This window comes from Pleurodeles waltl, chromosome 8, assembly GCF_031143425.1.
Source record: "Pleurodeles waltl isolate 20211129_DDA chromosome 8, aPleWal1.hap1.20221129, whole genome shotgun sequence".
NCBI classification, from domain to species: Eukaryota; Metazoa; Chordata; class Amphibia; order Caudata; family Salamandridae; genus Pleurodeles; species Pleurodeles waltl.
This window is the reverse complement of record NC_090447.1, coordinates 338597676-338616450: the sequence shown is the minus strand read 5'-3', so window position 1 is coordinate 338616450 and position 18775 is coordinate 338597676.

The following is an 18775-nucleotide window of genomic DNA, read 5'->3' as shown; positions in this document are numbered from 1 at the left end:
CAGGGGCCTCCGCCCAGACGCTTCCATTGGAAGGGCATGTTCTACTAGTCTGAATATGGAGAATGTTGTCATTGGCTTTATCCCTTTCTGTAAGGAAAATAATTTTCCTGCGATTGTATGAGAGCTGAGATTTTATTGTAAAAATGTTGTCCTTACATAATTATACTCACGTACCAATGTATGAATTAATTTGATTGCAATATTGTGTTTACGAAAATTGTGACCTACTCAATGGCTGCCATAAAGAAAAAAGCCTGCATTTGTTTTCTCATGCTAAGTTAACAATGTGATGAAATGATTCTGTCTCTTTGAGAGCCTGTTCTTTGCTAAAATAAATGCTGAAATAAAATGAGTATTTTGTGGCCTCTGCTAGGCAGAAGCAGACGCAAGGTCAATGTGCAATGTTGCCTATATTAAATGTTTCTAGTGGGTTCTGTTTTCTGACTGCATTTCAGCAGCCTAACAGACTTCATTCACTGTATTCACATATTTGCTTGTAGTTATGTTTCTAACTTATGTTTTTCCCTCAAGGAAAATGGTGCAACGAGAAAATGTTTCCATATTTTGTAATCACTATCCTGTGACAGTGTATTCCGAAGGTGCCAAACAATCGGTCCACAGATGCAACAGGAGAAGAGGATGTACAAGTTACAAGTGCATTAGTTTGAGTTTCGTCAATGGAATATCAGCAAATAGAAGAGCTTAGAGCTAACATTTTATATAATTTTTATATTTGTTAATGTTCTTATTGGACATAATTCTCTCACCCTATATTCTAACCAATTACAAGAATTTAACAAGTTTAACTTAATGTTTCAGTCAGCATTGATTTGGTGTCAAATGTGGTCCATTGTTCTTTGGGATATTCTTGTATCCTGGGTTCCAGAGATCTTACTTCTTATGATCTGTCATTTTGACATTTCATGCTTTGCCAGTTAGTCTACTGGAATACTGGAGTTTTATTATTTTTTGAGTTTACTATGTCTGTTTGTTACTGAACAAATGTTTTGATGGTTTACTAATCTTATAGTCCAAACTCCGAACCATATCCCCTTACCATGCTTCCTGTTCTGATGCTGATGTCTGATGTTGCTGTCCCCCTGATGAAGTAGACGTTGTTGCTGAATACCTTATAGACTGGGCAAATGTATAAAATGTACTGTTATTTGTCTTTTGTTTTTCAGGTACAAATTGCTAATATTATAATACTGCTGCTATTTTTGATAGCGCCTTAGCTAGATGTTTTCTAAATTCATGTTACTAAATTCTTTTACATGAAGTCCAACATGTCAATGCTAATTAGTGGTTAGTGAGGTGTTATTCTGATACACATGAATGGTCATTGATTCCTTTTGTTTGTCATTCCAATGTATTACATTTCTATTGCTATAGTTTTGTGTATTACCCATTGAGGTATTATGTCTATTTGCATTGATTAAGTTTAGATTTATATGTCAACTAAATGAGCCTTTATTGTTTTATACATATATCAGTTGAGTTTGAAAACTATGTTCGTGACTTTAGCATTGTTAATATAGGGAAATAAACCTTTAACTTCTTAATAAACTGGTGTGGTTATTGATGTTCAAATTGATTATGGTATGCTTAATTTGATGTTTATGGCGTATTTCCTATGACGTTTTCTTGGAAGCAGATTTGGTTCATTCATCGACCCAGAGTATGAAATCCGCTATCTAGTCTGCTTTGACTAAAATATAGATGAGATTTCTGCTTTAGCAGTTTTGTTCATCTCTCCCAAACACAGTGGGCAGTATTCTATGACAGGAATAGATATCTCCTACCCACATTTAAAGGGTGTCAGTTTAAGTTAAGTCATGTAATAAATGCAGTGAATATAGAAAGGCGCTCATGTGTCTCAAGGATATATTTCTAACCCCATTGTCCTTACATGCCTTTCCCTGTATGCCACATTAGACCCAATGGCTTTTGGATTGTCATTTAATTGCATCCTTTATGTCAATGATACTGAGGTTTGCGGTAAATGTTTTGTCAGTGCTGCTTTATTTCTGTGTAAGGAACTTGTCTTGGTTTATCCCCAGTTGGCAAAGACGTTTTACGTGCACATATACATCTCCAAGCAACAAAGCGTTACTTGCTGTTTTAAGCATTTCTGGAACACTAAGCTTACATGTGCATTTGCAAAAATGTTTTTAACATACGAAAAGGCACCCAGCTCCCGCTAATTCCAGAGAAAAGCCATATCAGGTCTGAGTTGTTTACGTAGTTAGCATGCATTATTATTGTGTAGTACAGTATCCCTATATAGATTTTCACCTACATCTCACATATAGACAACTTACATATTTTCTGATGGTGTTGATGAAAGTGGGCACATACTTTTTTCTCCTTGTAAATATCTGTGAAGTTTACGGTTTCCTCCACTGAGAAGATTGAAGTGCATCGCGTGCGACTTTCACCTTTGCCCAGGCAATTTTGTTCTTTGCATTATGAGATCATTTTAAGTGCATAGCAAAGTAATTGTTACTCTAATCAAATCTAGCCAAGTGGGATATCACAGGCAGACTCTGAGCAGCATTTAGGAAAAGTGGTGCTGTATCCAAAGCAGCACCACTTTTCTTACACCCCTCCTGCTCCTCCTATAACCACCATGTGTGTGTCGTATTTAAGTTACTGTGCACCATGGCAGTAGTTAGAACATTGGAGTCATCATTTTTGATGCTATTGTGGTGCTTTGTTACACTAGCTTTAAAAATGTTGACACTAGAGTAGCAAAGTGCATGCAGGCCCATTGATTTAGATCGGTGTGTCATTTTAAGTCCTGCTATGAGCAGGCATTAAGGGGCATATTTAAGAAAAGTGGCACTACACAGAGTGCAGCCCAACTTTTATTGGGCCGCTTAGAGCCCCCCTAATGCCACCATTTGTACACTATATTTAAAATATGATGCACCATGGCAGTAATTAGGGAACTAGCATCTGAATTTATGATGCTTGTCCGGCACTTTGCAGGATAAGTGTAAAAAAATCTGACACCAATCCTGCAAAGCACCCAGAGGCCCATTGTAACCAACGGAAGCCTCCTTTTAACGCTTGCTCTGAGCAGGCATTAAAAGTGACGAAACAAATGGTGCAAGGAAATTGCTTACATTTCTTTGCATCATTTTTTTGACCCCCAACATAGGAATGCCCATTTGCATACATTATTGCCCGGCACGGACCTAATTTAGTGCAAAGTGTTACAAAGTGGCGCAATGCATGCATTGCGCCACTTTTATGAATATGGCGCAGCGTTTTTGATCTTCTAACACTACATTAGCGTAAACAAAATTACGATAATGTGGTGTTGGAATTCCACTAGGGACCCTTAAGTATGCCCCTAAAAATTACAGAAAAAATAGTGCAGTGAAATCTTTTAAATTTCACTGTGCCACTTTATTGGGCCTCCTAACAGAGAAACGCCCCCGTTGCATACATTATGCTTAGCACAGGAATAAAGTGGCGCAATTGGTTACAAAGTGGCACAGGGCATGCATTGCACAACTTTGTTAATATGGCGTCGCCTTAGCGAAAAAGGCAGGGTCTTAAATCAGCCCTTCTGTCTCTTCAAATTTACCATTTGCAGAGCTTTTCTATGTGCAATTCACAATTCATGTAGAATAGGCTGTCCATGTCTGCCTTTTTCCAGAGCTTTCCATGCACAATGGCATTGATCAGCACATGCCTGCACTGTGAACAGTGTATTTAGGGCCAAATGTGCTTAACTTTTTTATGCATTTAAACAGCCAGATTCGCAGACACAAGCCTTTTGCGACCGGAAAAATGCCTTTTTGTATGTACACACCCCAGTTTGCAATTGGCATGCCTCTTCCTCATACCGAATCGCAGGAAGATGCAAGAATGATAGTTGGTGGTAACACATTCGTAAATGAAAAGGGGTTCCTCCCCTTCTCCTTTGTGGAAGTGGGGCAAACATTTTTTAAGAGCAGGCAGTGGTCCCCCAGACTAATGCCTCCTCTTAAAAAATGAAAAGAATACTTTTCATTTTTGTTTTTGATACACATCCATTTTCTTTTATTAAGGAAAACGGGTTGCATTTCAAAAGGATAAATATTGTTTTATTTAAAAGCAAACACAAACCTGATGGTCTGATGTGCCCAGCAGGCTACCATCCCTGTGTTTTCAGTGATTCCTAATGGGTAAGAAATTGTGACCTATCTCATGAATATTAATAAGGTAGGGTAATTGTAAACCACTGGGAATCACAAACAGTGTAAAACACACTGTTGTACATAGCTGCTTGTGATTTCCTAATAGCAAATCACAGAAATTTGCTTTTAGGAAATCCTAACCTCAAGGCTATGTATATCTGGCCCTTAGTGAATGGCAGACTAGTTGTTTAATGCTGCCAGTTTGCTTTTCATTGCAATTGGCTGAATGTCCCTCCTTATCAAAGGGAATGTAGGGACCTCCCACAGGTGGGTGCAGCATGTGACTAAACCCTCCTGTAAGGGGATAACTGAGGGCTTCTTGGAGCCCCTCTCACCAATGCTCAAGGGTCACCCTTGGGGTGGCACACTGATTGTGCCCATCTTTATTTGGTGCTCTGGTGGTGTGCTGCAGAGGGCTTATTTGTCTCTGCACATGTGTCTGTAATATGCTATAGATGCAAAGACAAAGATTACCTCATCTGCATGGAGCCATGCCTGTTGATGTGAATGAGGTTGTTTTATCAAATATTTACTGTGCAGGCATGACTGAAGATGTTTGAGACTGAAATCATTTCTGAGATTGACATGTAACACCCATAAGTAGATTGCAAAAAAGGTTGTACAACTATTTTTAAAGAAAAAAACACATCAATATATCTCAAACCTCATTACTCCATAACTAATCAATAGCAGAGCCAAGGTGAATTTCAGAGGCAATGAGAGAAACTTAATACATGTGTAAGTGTGTCTGTCTCACCAGATTGTTCTTCCTCTGAATGTGAGGTGGAAACCTGTTCAACATAAAATAGCACTGAAATGTATCAACCTGAATGGAAATTATGCATGTTCTGCAACTCCAGAGACAGCTTCACAAAGGGTCACAATGATGTTGGGCTGTGGCCTGGCAAGTGCCCAAAGACTCCACCAACCATATTGGCAATAATAATAGAATTAGTAAAAATTGTAAACATGTCTTTCCCTATCTTGGCCAATGAAACCACCACTGTCTTAAGGGAGGTCTTATATTTTGTACCTACAAACAAATTTGAAACATCCACATGATAGTAAAAAAAGAGTTGATTGGAAAAGATAGGGCATATGAAGAGATAAACATATGTCACATATTTGCACCCTCCATCTACTTTCAATCCACCCTTTCCAAAAATTTGAAATTAATTCGTAGGGTTTGAAAATATGATTGAAAAATCATTTAACTTCTTTCTGAGTAAATTATTCTAGACCAGGGACCATCCAAAAAACATAAATAACACCCTCTGCACTCCATCTAGCTAAAAACATTGAGTTAACTATGAACGCAATTGACATAGGATGTACAGTAGTATTCATGGCATTAATGAACATGATAACAGGACAATATTATCAATGCTCATAGACATGGGATCACTCTATGAAGGAGAGCTTCTGGACTCTATGAAGCAGTCAGTCAATTAATCAACATAGGTAAACTATCCTTATATAGAAGAAACTGTTCTGTGCAAAAGACATCACTCTCTAATTGGTGACAACAATTATTTTCAAATTAAAGGTAACTGTGGGACTACTATGCCACAAATGGGGCAGTCCTGTGTATTGATACATTAAAAGTCACTTTGAGACTACTTTACCACAAGTGTAGAAATCCTATATATTGATGAATTGGAAGGATGGCGCACTATAAAAAAGACCCCATTGTTGAAAACGTGAACTATTGATTGTAGCTTATTGATGATTTCCTATTTAGTTGGAAAATAGGGGAGTGGAATTTATCTCAGTTTTTATTGTTGTTTATTAGTTGAGACAAGAGCCTATGACACATCTGGCATTAGTAAAATATGAATTGAATGTAATGATATAGATGACATATTCATCATAAATATAGTGGTATGCTGAATTGTATATCAAATCTACTGAACAAAATACTCTCCTTCAGGAATAAAACAATCATCCAAGTCACTTAATAAACATCTCCCCGTTTGCTAATTATCACATCTACCTACTCAGTTGTGATGGATTATATAAAATAAGCTACAGTTATCCTAGAAAACTGCTAGTATAAGTTTGTACAAGAAGTCTAATCTGTCATGCCATTAAGAGAATATGTTTCTATAAAACGGCTGTTTTATTTAAACTGCAAGTGAAAACTGATCCACCCCCAAAAATAGTACTTTGTATCATCATGTTCAGACAGCTTAGCCACCGAAACAAACAATAAAGTCAACATAAACAGGCATATGATACCTACAAAAGGTGGAGGAAATATGGAAATATTGTTAGCCTTCTGAAGTTGGTGGAACATACATGACAAGTCGTTTCAAATGTTTTTCAGACCAAATATAAAAACAAGGGGCTCAGTGTCAGCGATAGACCATGTGACATGTGGCAACTCTCGTGGTTGTGATCTCGCACTCTAGGGCAGCAAGTCCTGTCATAAGGGTAGAACTGACAATCTAACAATAGATCCTGTGCTCTTTTTATCTTATACATGTAGCCCAAACCAGACGGACGCACATGTTAAGATTAGTGAACACCCTACACCAGTTGTGAAAGAATGAAAGCCAGTGCCCGAAAGTGTATTCAAATGCCTGTGGCTAGTGCCATTAAATGTCAGTATGAGGAATAACAAGGCTGCATAGTCTTAAATGCACCTGATGCCTCTTTAATCAACCACCGAACACTCCCTGCCACTTTATCTCATTTTGCAGGTTTCTGCTTTCTCCATTAGTGATCTCTTTTGTTCCATCATTCTGTTTTGAAAATGTTCCCTCTTTTGCTTCCGCTAAATGTCTAAGGGGAAAAAACTATTGCTGGTCCCCATAAATGAGTGCCAGTGACACCCACTGGCAACCACCAGCTCAGATTAAGCTCTTCTTCTCACCTTCAAAGACTAGCATATTGCTCCTTTGTTAAAAAAAATCAGCATGCAAGAACCATGGAAGCAATGATCTCTAAAAAAGTAATCTTGAAAAGACAAAATAGAACCTGCCAGTTGATGATATTGATCAATTATTACTGCAATATCATTGGATTCTCAGACTAAATAGAGCCTAGGATAGATTAAATGACAACACAGATTGGTACTCAGAAGTATCACAAATATGGATTTGCTCTTGGGGTAGCAATCCGGATACGAGCGGGGGTCCCCTTTGAGGCACTTGAGGTGAGAACAGATGTGGATGGTCGATATGTCTTTATACTTGGGAGTTTAGGTGGGGAAATGTTGGTTTTAGGCAGCATTTATGCTCCCAATTCAGACCAAGATTTATTTTTGCACCGTATCTCCCCTGGTCTTGCAGCACGGTCCCATCTTCCGTGGGTGATGGGAGGAGACTTTGACACGATACTTGATTTTAACCTATATTGCTTCCATCCCCTCCTTATTAACACTGCTGCTATTAAACAAGCGACTGCATGAAGCACTGGTTGACCAATTGGTCCTTAATTGACATTTGGATGGAATAATGTAGATATGCATGAATATTCCTTCTTTTCCCCTCTGCACAACCTCCACACCCGGCTAGATCGTATACTATGCACTTCTCATCTATTAGGGAAATTTACTGGATCGACTCACCTGGGAAATACCCTCTCAGATCATAACGCACTGGAGGTGGTCATGATTTGGGACAGAATTCTTTCACCAATTCCTCTTGGCGGATGCAGCCAGCTCTCTTGGAAGACTCAGGGTGCTGAAGACTGCCAACATACCGTTGAGGCAGCGGAATTCCGCTACAGGTATCACAAACCACATCTCGGAATCCGCCACAATACAGACACCCACACATGCCCACCACACCAAAGGTCAGTGATCAACTGGCAATAACAAAACCTACACCGTCATGCCACCAAGAATATGCCCCCACTATTACGAGCCACGAATAAAATACATGCACATTTACAAAACACAATTACATTGGACAATTCGAAATACACACACCTGATGCACATATACACACCACACCCACACACCCAATCCAATATAAAGCACACACCCACATTACCCATAAACCCTTACAACCAAAAATCTGAAAGAAGGCCAGAGATAAGGATTAGCTAACACAACACCAGCATCCACAGACACACAACACCATCACTCATGCAACATCCACACACCAACATATCCCCTCACACATCACAACAGACAGCCCCTCACACATCACCCACACCACATCATGGCACCTCAAAGACACCCCATGTTTTCTGAGGAGGAGCTTATTGTCATGGTGGAGGAAATCATCTGGGTAGATCCACAGCTATTCGGATCACAGGTGCAGCAGACATCCATTGCTAGGAAGATGAAGCTATAGTGGAGAATTGTCAACAGGGTCAACACAGTGGGACAGCATCCAAGAACACGGGATGACATCAGGAAAAGGTGGAATGACCTACGGGGGAAGGTGCATTCCATGGTATCCAGACACTACCATATTCCCCCACCCCACCTGCATGCCATCACATACTCCCACTCTTACCCTCACACACATCACTCCATCAACTCCATATGTCCCACAATCACAACCCACACACTCAATACCAAGGCCCTGCATGCAACACCTATGCATGGACAACTGTCACCAAAGCATGTCCAGTACAGAAACCCACACAGACCCCAAACCAACTATCGCAAAAGGGCTAACACAATGTCGCAAGCACAGGAGTAGAGGGTACAGCACCAAATGCACAAGATGGCACACACAGATATTAAAATTATGCATTTACACCCAAACAGGACCCATACCCAACGTCACCGGACAGGAGGTGCCAGACATATCCAGTCCCCCCACAGAAGAGGCCAACAGTGATGACAGCAGCTCTGCACGCCTGGATCAAGATGACCAGCCCGGCCCATCAGGGACCTCGGGACAGTCGGTTCCCCTGACACAGTCACAAACCACCACAGAGCCTCCCCCCTCAGGAAACACCACCTCAACACCCACCCCTCTGTCCCCAGGACACATCATTCAGCAGTGTGTCCACCGCTACAGGGACCCCAGAGAAGCCCACCAACCCAAGACAATCAGGGACCTGGGGTCAGTGGCAGTGGGCACACGGTCGAGGGGACAGAGGCACAGGATAACAGGGAAGCTGGGAGGACTGCTGTGCGACAGGGTGCGACAGGGGGAGGACAGGCCCAGGGAACCCACTCTCCACGAGGCACTCTCCAACATCATGGGAGCATACCACCATTCCCAGGAGACCATGGGCACGGTACTGGTCAAGTTTCAGGAGAACCAGCGGATGCAGGAGGAACACTATCTTGGGATCAGGGAGGACTTGAAGTCCATTAGCACCACCCTGGTCACCATTGCAGAGGTGCTGGGAGACCTTGTCAAGACCATGAGGGACACAGTGGCACACAAACTAGCCTGGACGATGAACAGCCCTCCAACTCTGCCGGCGCTAGTGGACAGGAGGCACTGCCACAGGACCAACAGGCCACCAGCACCCCACCCCCTGCAGATGGAGAACCAGCGCACAAACGCACAAACGGTCCCTGAGATCCAGGAACAAGACAGAGAACATTGCCACGACCCCTGCCAGGAAATAAGACCCTCCTGAGTGTCTCTCCTCTGTCCCACTTTGTCATCCTGTCCACCTTAAACTGCCATTGCTCCACTTCCTATGCCCCATTGGACAATGCACCTGCGGTACAAATAGACTGGACTCTGCCATGGACATTCCTCCACCATCACCCCAGCCCATTTCACACCCCCTCCACTTATTTGCACAGAAATAAACACCCTTGATTCACAAAACAATCTGGAGTCAGTCTTTGCTTTCACAAATGTGTAATTGCAAAATCTCTGGAATATAGCAATGTCAATGTACTTGTTCACATACCAAGGTTACACAGCTGTAGGCCAGGAGTAAACATAGCAGAGAGCACAAATTGGGAGCCACATCTGTGAAATGGAAAGCCAAAGTGACAAGTCAGGGTCCATACACAGAGTGAAAAAGGCAGATTTATGCTAGCTCCTACAATAGTATGAGATGTGGGAAGCAGTTCCATCTTCTGACCACTGGAAGTATTGCATGATGATGTTGTTTCGGTTGTCTACATCTTCTTCTTCTGCCTCATCTCCTTTACTATCCACAGGCTCCACAGCTGCCACAAGACCAACATCAGGCCCATCCTCCTGCAGAAAAGGCACCTGGCGTCGGAAAGCCAGGTTGTGCAACATACAGTAGGCCATGATGATCTGGCACACCTTCTTCGGGGAGTGGGATAGGTATCAACCTGTAAGATGGAGGCACCGGCATCTGGGCTTCAGAAGGCCGAAGGTGCGCTCTTTAATCCTCCTAGTTCACCCATATGCCTCATTGTAGCATTCCTCTGCCCTTTTCCTGGGATTCCTCACTAGGGTCAGTAGCTATGACAGGTTGGGGTAACCAGAGTCACTTACAAATATCAAAGGACAACAGTTAGACATTCTCCAAACATTAGGAAACCTCCCATACACACCAAATAGAACTGTGGGGGGTCTTTAGGCTCACCTATTAGCCACACACGGTGCCTCTGGTGTTGTCCCCTCACATAAGGGATGCTGCTATTTCTCAAAATGTAAGCGTCATGCACTGAGCCCTGATACTTGGCATTCACATGGGAGATGTACTGGTCTGCCAAACACACCATCAGCACATTCATAGAATGGTAGCTTTTGCGGTTTCTGTACACCTGTTCATTTCTGCGGGGGTTGACAAATGCCACATGTGTACCATCAATGGCACCAATGATGTTGGGGATATGTCCCAGAGCATAGAAGTCACCTTTCACTGTTGGCAAATCCTCCACTTGAGGGAAAACGATGTAGTTGCGCATGTGTTTCAGCAGGGCAGACAACACTCTGGACAACACGTTAGAGAACATTGGCTGGGAAATCCCTGATGCCATGGCCACTGTTGTTTGAAAAGACCCATTGGCCAGGAAATGGAGTACAGACAGAACCTGCACTAGAGGGGGGATTCCTGTGGGATGGCGGATAGGTGACATCAGGTCTGGCTCTAACTGGGCACACAGTTCCTGGATTGTTGCACAGTCAAGTCTATAAGTGATAATGATGTGTCTCTCTTCCATTGTCGACAGGTCCACCAGGGGTCTGTACACCGGAGGATGCTGCCATCTCATCACCTGCCCCAGCGGACGTGCCCTATGGAGGAGAACAGTGAGCAGAGGGTCATCCAACCCTTAGGTATCACAATGTGTTTTTTGCAAAAACGTTACAAATTCGCCATGTGCTTTTGTCTGTCCGTATTGCTGGCCTAAATAGGTGTGATGCAGTTTTTTTGTCTGCCCTGTGGCCCCCTGAAATGGTGACTGCCTGACCTGTAAGTTGGGACAAGGGGAAATGAGGTAACTGCTCTGGCGTTGCACACCGTCGCGGTAGGCGGTCAAAGACCGCAGCACAATTCAGCAGTGGTTAACATTGGGCCCTATGGGTTCCAGGAACCAATGACAATGTACGCCGGCAGTGACGGTACTCACCGCCGCAAATATGGCCACCGTTTTCTAACTGTTCCCTCACTTGATACCTGACCTTCAACGGTAGAGGACCTACACTGCAAGTGCTTCTGTGACCTGTGTCTGGAATCAACAATGGCTACAGTGTCTGGGGAAAGGGCCCCTGCCTTCACTTCGGAGGAGTTGGAGAAACAGGTGGATGGGCTCCTCCCCCAGTAGATGCAACTGTACGGTCCTCCAGACAAATAGGTGAGTACAATGTGAGCATGGTGGATGGCACATAATTGTATGGAGTGTCGTGGATGGAAGAGGGTGGGGAGGGGGACAGGCCAGCATGTAATGATAGTGTGTGTGTTTGTATGTCTGAGAAAGGGTGTGAGGTGTTTAGGCAATGCATGAGATTAACTGTACGGGATAGTAACATCCATTCTAACTTCACTTTTCCTCTAGGTCAGTGCCCACCAGAAGAATGGTATTTGGCGTGCCATCGCCAAGGATGTCCGGACTCTGGGGGTCTACCAGAGAAGGAGCACCCACTTCCGGAAAAGATGGGAGGACCTGCGCCGCTGGAGCAATAAGACGGCGGAGGCCCAGCTGGGGATGGCCTCCCAACATGGAAGCGATGCCTGTCACACCATGACCCCCCTGATGTACCGGATCCTGGCGGTGGCCTATCCGGAGTTGGATGGGCACTTGAGGGCATCACAGCTGCCACAAGGGGGTGAGTACAGTCTAATTGAGCTGACTCAGCGTGCTTTACGAGGTGTCTGGGTGGGGGAAGTGGGCTGTGGGTTCCCCTAGGCCAGGGCGAACTTGGTAGGGTATGCCCCTTGTTAGGCATGCTCTGTGGCACTCCAACCCCAATAGTGGTAATAGCCATCTACACTTAGTCAGGCTCCTGTGGGTTCCAGGTGTGCAGCAAATGGCTTAGGCATCGTCCTCCATGGGCATGTGAATTTCCTAAGAACTGTTAGTGCATGGCTTAGTGGATAGGTCTGCTCCCTGTGTGTTGTGCCCGCCAACGGTAGTGGTGTTGCAGGCACTAAACATGTGTTTCTTCTGTCTTCCCCCCCTTTTTATTTTGTCACCCTGTTCTTGCGTGCATTAGCATCATCCGGTGGAGGAGCAGTGGCATCGGAGCAGGAGGGAGCTGCATCCCACATGGCCCTGGAGGGTGAAGCAACGGAGTCTGAAGCCACTAGTGGGACGGAGGGCGTGGGGAGCTCCACGACGGGGACAGGAGCATACACCAGTGAGAGCGACTCCTCCTCTGATGGGAGCTCCCTTGCGGTGGCGGGCACCTCTGTGCCCTCTGCATCAATAGGTATAGCCGCCACCCCCCCACCAACACCGCCTTCCAGCAGGCCCTTTAGCATGTGACGTGTGCCCGCTCACCCAGGAGGGTGGGCATCTCCTTCGCCCCAGGCACATCAGCCCCTGCCCCAGTCAGCCCTGCTGCCCTCAGTGAGGAGGCTATTTACCTCCTGGGATCCCTCACTGTGGGCAATCTACCATTTTGAGTGCCATCCAGGGTGTTGAGAGGCATTTGCAACAAACAAATGCATACCTGGAGGGCATTCATTCTGGGCAGGCGGCCCAACAGAGAGAAGTTCAGGCTCTGGCCTCAGCACTGATGGCAGCCATTGTCCCTGTGTCCAGCCTCCCCCCTCTAACTTCCTCCACACAGACCAAATACCCTGTACATCAGCCTATCCCAAGCACACCATCAGACCATCATGCACACTCATCAACACACAAGAGTGGACATGGCAAACATAAGCACCACACATCCCACAGGCACTCACACAAGCACCATCCTCATGCAGACACAGCAACATCCACTGCCTCCACTGTGTCCCCCTCCTCCACGTCCTCCTCCTCCCTCCCTGTCTCGTCTCCACTCACACCTGCATACACTGCATCCTCAGCCAGTACCTCCATCACCAGCACGACCATCACCACACACCGCTCACGTGCAATCACCGCCCCCACTACCATTCACACATCCCCAGTGTCCTCTCCCAGTGTGTCTGTGAGCCCTCCTCCCAAAGTACACAAATGCAAGCACACCCACCTAAGAGCCATCCACCTCACAACAGCTTCCGGCCCATGCACCTTCACCCAAATTCAGCAAACATACACCTCCTACAACCACTACCTCTTCCTCCACTCCCAAACCCCCTCCATCTTCCCATCCCAGTGTGTCTAAGAAACTTTTCCTAGCTAACATTGACCTCTTCCCTACACCTCCCTTCCCCCGGCCTTCCCCTAGGGCCAGGCTTTCCAGGTCCAAGCCCAGCACCTCAGCCATCAAATCCCCAAGCACAGTGGAGTCTCATCGAGTGCGCCACCCATCAGGGCTGCCAGTGTGCTACCTAGCGAGGCCAAGGAGCAGGCCATTCCGCCACCTGCCTAGGTGAAGAAGGTGCCCACATCCTGGAGGGAGAAGCTGCACCCACCAGCAAGCAAGGGCTCTTCCAAACCAAAAGGGGAAAGTGGCAAATCACCAGCGGCAACATCAAAGGTGGGGAAGGCACACAACCCGAAGAGCAGGTCAGGACAGGGCATGTTGGCTCCGACTGAGGGACTAGAGTCACCCCTTCTGTCACCCACTACACCAACCTGTATGGCAGTGGACACCGCCACCTGCGCCACCACAAGCACCGCCACCTGCACTGTTGCTGCCTCAGCAACAGTCCCCAGCATCATCCCCAGTGGGCAGCCGTCCAAGGCTGCAGGAGACGTCCTGCTGTGTCACTCAACAGGTGCAAACACATGCACCACCGCCAGCACCTCCGCCACAGACAACGCCACAAGCACCGCCACCAGCCCCGCGACGTGCTCAGACAATGCCACCACAGCTGACATGGCTATCATCCCCAATTGGCAGCTGTACGAGGCTGCAGGAGACGTCCTGGACCCTGTCCAGCTTCCATGAGGCATGACTCTCATCAATGTTTGCACCTGCAGGTGGCAGGCGAAGCCGCAGCAGGGTGGGGTATGTCTCTGCCTCCATGGCGTATCATGCTACCTGTTCCCAAGCAATCTTGTGGCACACACACCCATGTGAGGGAATGGGACCAGCCACACTTCATGTGAAGCACTCTGGGCACAAAGCCCCCTCCAGAACCAGTGGAGATTCACATCCACTTCCTCAGTCCTTGGCAGGTTGAAGCTCTCTGGGCACAAAGCCCCCTCCAGAACCAGTGGAGATTCACATCCACTAACCCAGTCCTGTGCAGGATGAAGCACTCTGGGCACCAAGCCCCCTCCAGAACCAATGGAGATTCACATCCACTTCCTCAGTCCTTGGCAGGATGAAGCATTCTGGGCACCAACCCCCCTCCAGAACCAGTGGAGATTCACATCCACTAACCTAGTCCTTGGCAGGATGAAGCACTCTGGGCACCAAGCCCCCTCCAGAACCAGTGGATATTCACATCCACTTCCTCAGTCCTTGGCAGGATGAAGCACTCTGGGCACCAAGCCCCTTCCAGAACCAGTGGAGACTGTTATCCACTTGTGAGACTGTAGCTTTTCACTCCCCAGGATAGTGCAGTGGGCAAACCACCCACTGTAAGGACTTGTAAGACTGCGGCTTTGCACTCCCCAGGATAGGGCAGTGGGCAAACAACCCACTGGAGAGACTTGTGAGACTGCGGCTTTGCCCTCCCCAGGATAGAGCAGTGGGCAAATGACCCACTGGAAAGACTTGTGAGACTGTGGCTTTGCACTCCCCAGGATAGAGCAGTGGGCAAACCACCCACTGTAAAGACTGGTGAGGCTGTGGCTTTACACTCCCCAGTATACAGCAGTGGGCATGGAGCCCCCTCGTGGAGCAGTGGCGTCGTGCGTTCATCCGGCTGAGGTGCCCCCCTCTGCCTCCCTCTGAGGTGCCTTTTTCATTTCGATCTGATGCCCCTGTAGTGTTCTCTCCGTTTTGAGTCAGGTATCTTGTGTGGGCTTTGCCCTTGCATTTTGGGACACTGATCCACAGACGATGTTTGATTAATATCTGGACTAGTGTAGTTGGTGTACATATTTGTATATAGTGATTTTTGAACTTGCACTATCTGATTTTTATTGATTACAATCATTACAATAATTTAATTTTGTCCTTGCGTTCTTCCAGGGGGTGAGGGGGTGTATATGTAATGTTGCTGCATGTATTTGTGTGTGTGGTGTTGTGGGTGAAGGTGGGGTTGGGGGTATTGTGTGTTGCGTGTGTTTCACTTTCTCCCCCCCCCCCTGTGTTCTAGGTGCAGTACTCACTGTGGTCGTCGACAGCCTCTTTCATGCTCCTGAAACAGAAGGAGGAAGACCAGCACGGACAAGACTTGTAGTTCGGGCTCCATGATGTCTTGGTTCCTTGTTGGGTGTCGAGAGGTGAGTGATTTCCCTTTCAAGACCTGTTTCCGCCATGCTTTTGATCGCGTTGGTACCACCCCGGAAAAGGTGGCTGATAGGCCTCTTGTAATATTGTGGGCGGCACATTGTGTTCTGCTTGTCTGTTGGCGGTTACCGCTGCACATTTGTTTCTACCTCCGTGGTGGTCGGAGTGTTAAAGTGGCAGTCTGTGTTGGCGGTTTCCACCATGGTCGTAATTCCATTTTTTTTTCCGCCGGCCTGTTGGTGGTATTACTGCTGCTTTAACACCGACCACCAGGGTTGTAATGAGGGCCTAAGTCCCTTGTTGGAACCCTATGTACCACTCAACCAGCTATAAATGAAGCATTTCACGCTTATTATACAGAGCTTTCTAAATTGCAGTCTATTCCACCTGAAACAGACAGAAATATTTTTTTTGAGGCACTGAGACTCCCACAGATTACTCCTGGGGCACAGGAACTATTGGGGTCACCCATTACTCCAGCAATTAAGGACATGGCACACAATAAGACACCTGGCATAGATGGCATACCTATAGAATTTTATCACACATGTGCCTCACGGTTAGTCACAAAACATGAAAAATTATATCAGGCTGCCCTAGCCGAAATCACTCTGCCCTCGACCACTAAACAGGCTCTGGTTACATCACTACTCAAACCGGGTCGCGACCCCATAGAACTGTCTCCCTACATTTGATTCACTGGGTTGGGAATATTTGTTTACGGTATCACCCAAATATAGGATACCCACAGCCTTTATCAAATGGGTTAAGCGGTTATATGCAAAACGGCTAGAGCTAAGACAGTTCAAAATATTTCTGATACATATGCGATTGGTAAAGGCACAAGACAGGGTTGCCCTCTTTCCCTGCTATTATTTGTATTAGGTATGGAACCAATAGACCATAAGATTCACCAAGAGACAACTACCTATGGTATTCCTAATGCTCCACATTCACATGTTATTTCATTAAACGCAGATGGTATGTTTCTCTTTCACCATAACCGTAACCTTCATACAGGCTTGACACCCGTTGCCTCTTCATTATGTTCCTTTAGCACAATGTCAGGTCTCTCCAATAATTACACAAAGTCATATGCTTTCTCCTTTAATGACATTTTGCACCAGGGAGTAGTATACATGGGAGTGAAGACTATACCTGTGGCCAGACACACATTTAGATATTTGAGTATTCAAATTTACAGATTACCAACAGATTTTCTTGATGGGAATTAAACTAAAATGATTGTAGCCTCAAGAGCACAGGTGAGATTTTGGAATACATTACCAATCAAAAACAGGTCGTCTGTCCCTTTCTAAAATGGTTATGTTACCAAAACTACTTTACTTCTTTATGAATCTACCAATCTATGACCCGCATAAGGTGTTCAATACATAGATTTGTTTCTTCTTGATTTCATTTGGGAACTGGGGGACGTTGTGTCAGTCTTCCTAAATTGCAGTTATCATCAGATGACGGGGGACTCGGGGCTCCTGATTTCTGGGCTTATTGCCTTGCGGCTCAGTTGCAGTGGCTTTCACACTGGCTTGTAGGGATTCACCTACAAGAGATTGATTTTACACCTGCTCTGCTTGAAACAGGCGGCCTTCACTCCTGTCGCTCCTTCGCACAGCGTTATTATACTGGAGGGCAGCACTGCAAGCTACTTGAGAGGCCCAACCTTACCTTTGAATATCCCACTACAGGGATTACCTATCACACTGGGTCAGCTCACATTTAAAAGACTGACACCCTGGGAGATGAAGGGAGTGACCAGTGGAGTGAAGGGAGTGGGGGATCTCCTTGGGGGCAGTATGGTACTATCCCATCAGGACCTCATGCACCGGTTCGACTTATCAGGTACCTTATTTATGTCACATGCACACACCACTGGTTCAACTTACTGGGTACCTTTCTCATGTCACATGCACACATCACCCATTATATTCTTACACATTGTTCCACAACAGGCTCTGAGCCAAATACACATGCACTGGTTCAAGCTATACATGTGATGGGATCAGGACGTAACTTAATCGAGTAGCTTTATAAAGGATCAAGGGCCAGATACAGCAAACTTTTGCTAGTCGCAAATGACCGATTCGCTATTTACGACTCCGTAAAATCGAAAAATGGGATGCAAAAATCCCATTTCCGACTTGCAAAATGCGATGCGAGCCGTTACCGACTCACAAAATATGCGACCCCATTTTGCGACCCGCAAATAGGAAGTCGCAATTTGCGAGTCGCAAACCATACAATAGCAACTCGCAAATTGCGACTAGTCGCAAAAAGCCCATTTTGCACTTCCAATTTACCACTAACTCAGAGCAGGTGGTAACCATTACCAAAGTATAAAAGGAGACCCAGAAGGCATCTGGGTTACTCAAGATGGCGGAGATATACCTGATAGCAGTGAGGAGGAGAGCCCACGCCGCCCAGCAGAGGAGGAGGAGGAGCCAGAGACAGGAGAAGATTTACAGAACAAGGCAGACCCTCTTCCAGCAAACTGAGGAGGAAATTTATGACAAATACAGACTTAGCAGCGCAGCTATACTAGATTTAATAGATTTACTCAAACCACAGCTAGAACGCCAGACTGTGCGCGGCTGCGCCATCCCTACGCATGTGCAAGTGCTATGCTCACTGCACCTCGTGGCTTCGGGTAGCTATCAGGGGGTCATTGCTGTGGCAGGTGGGGTATCCCAAAGTCACGGGTCTTTAGGGCATTCCTAG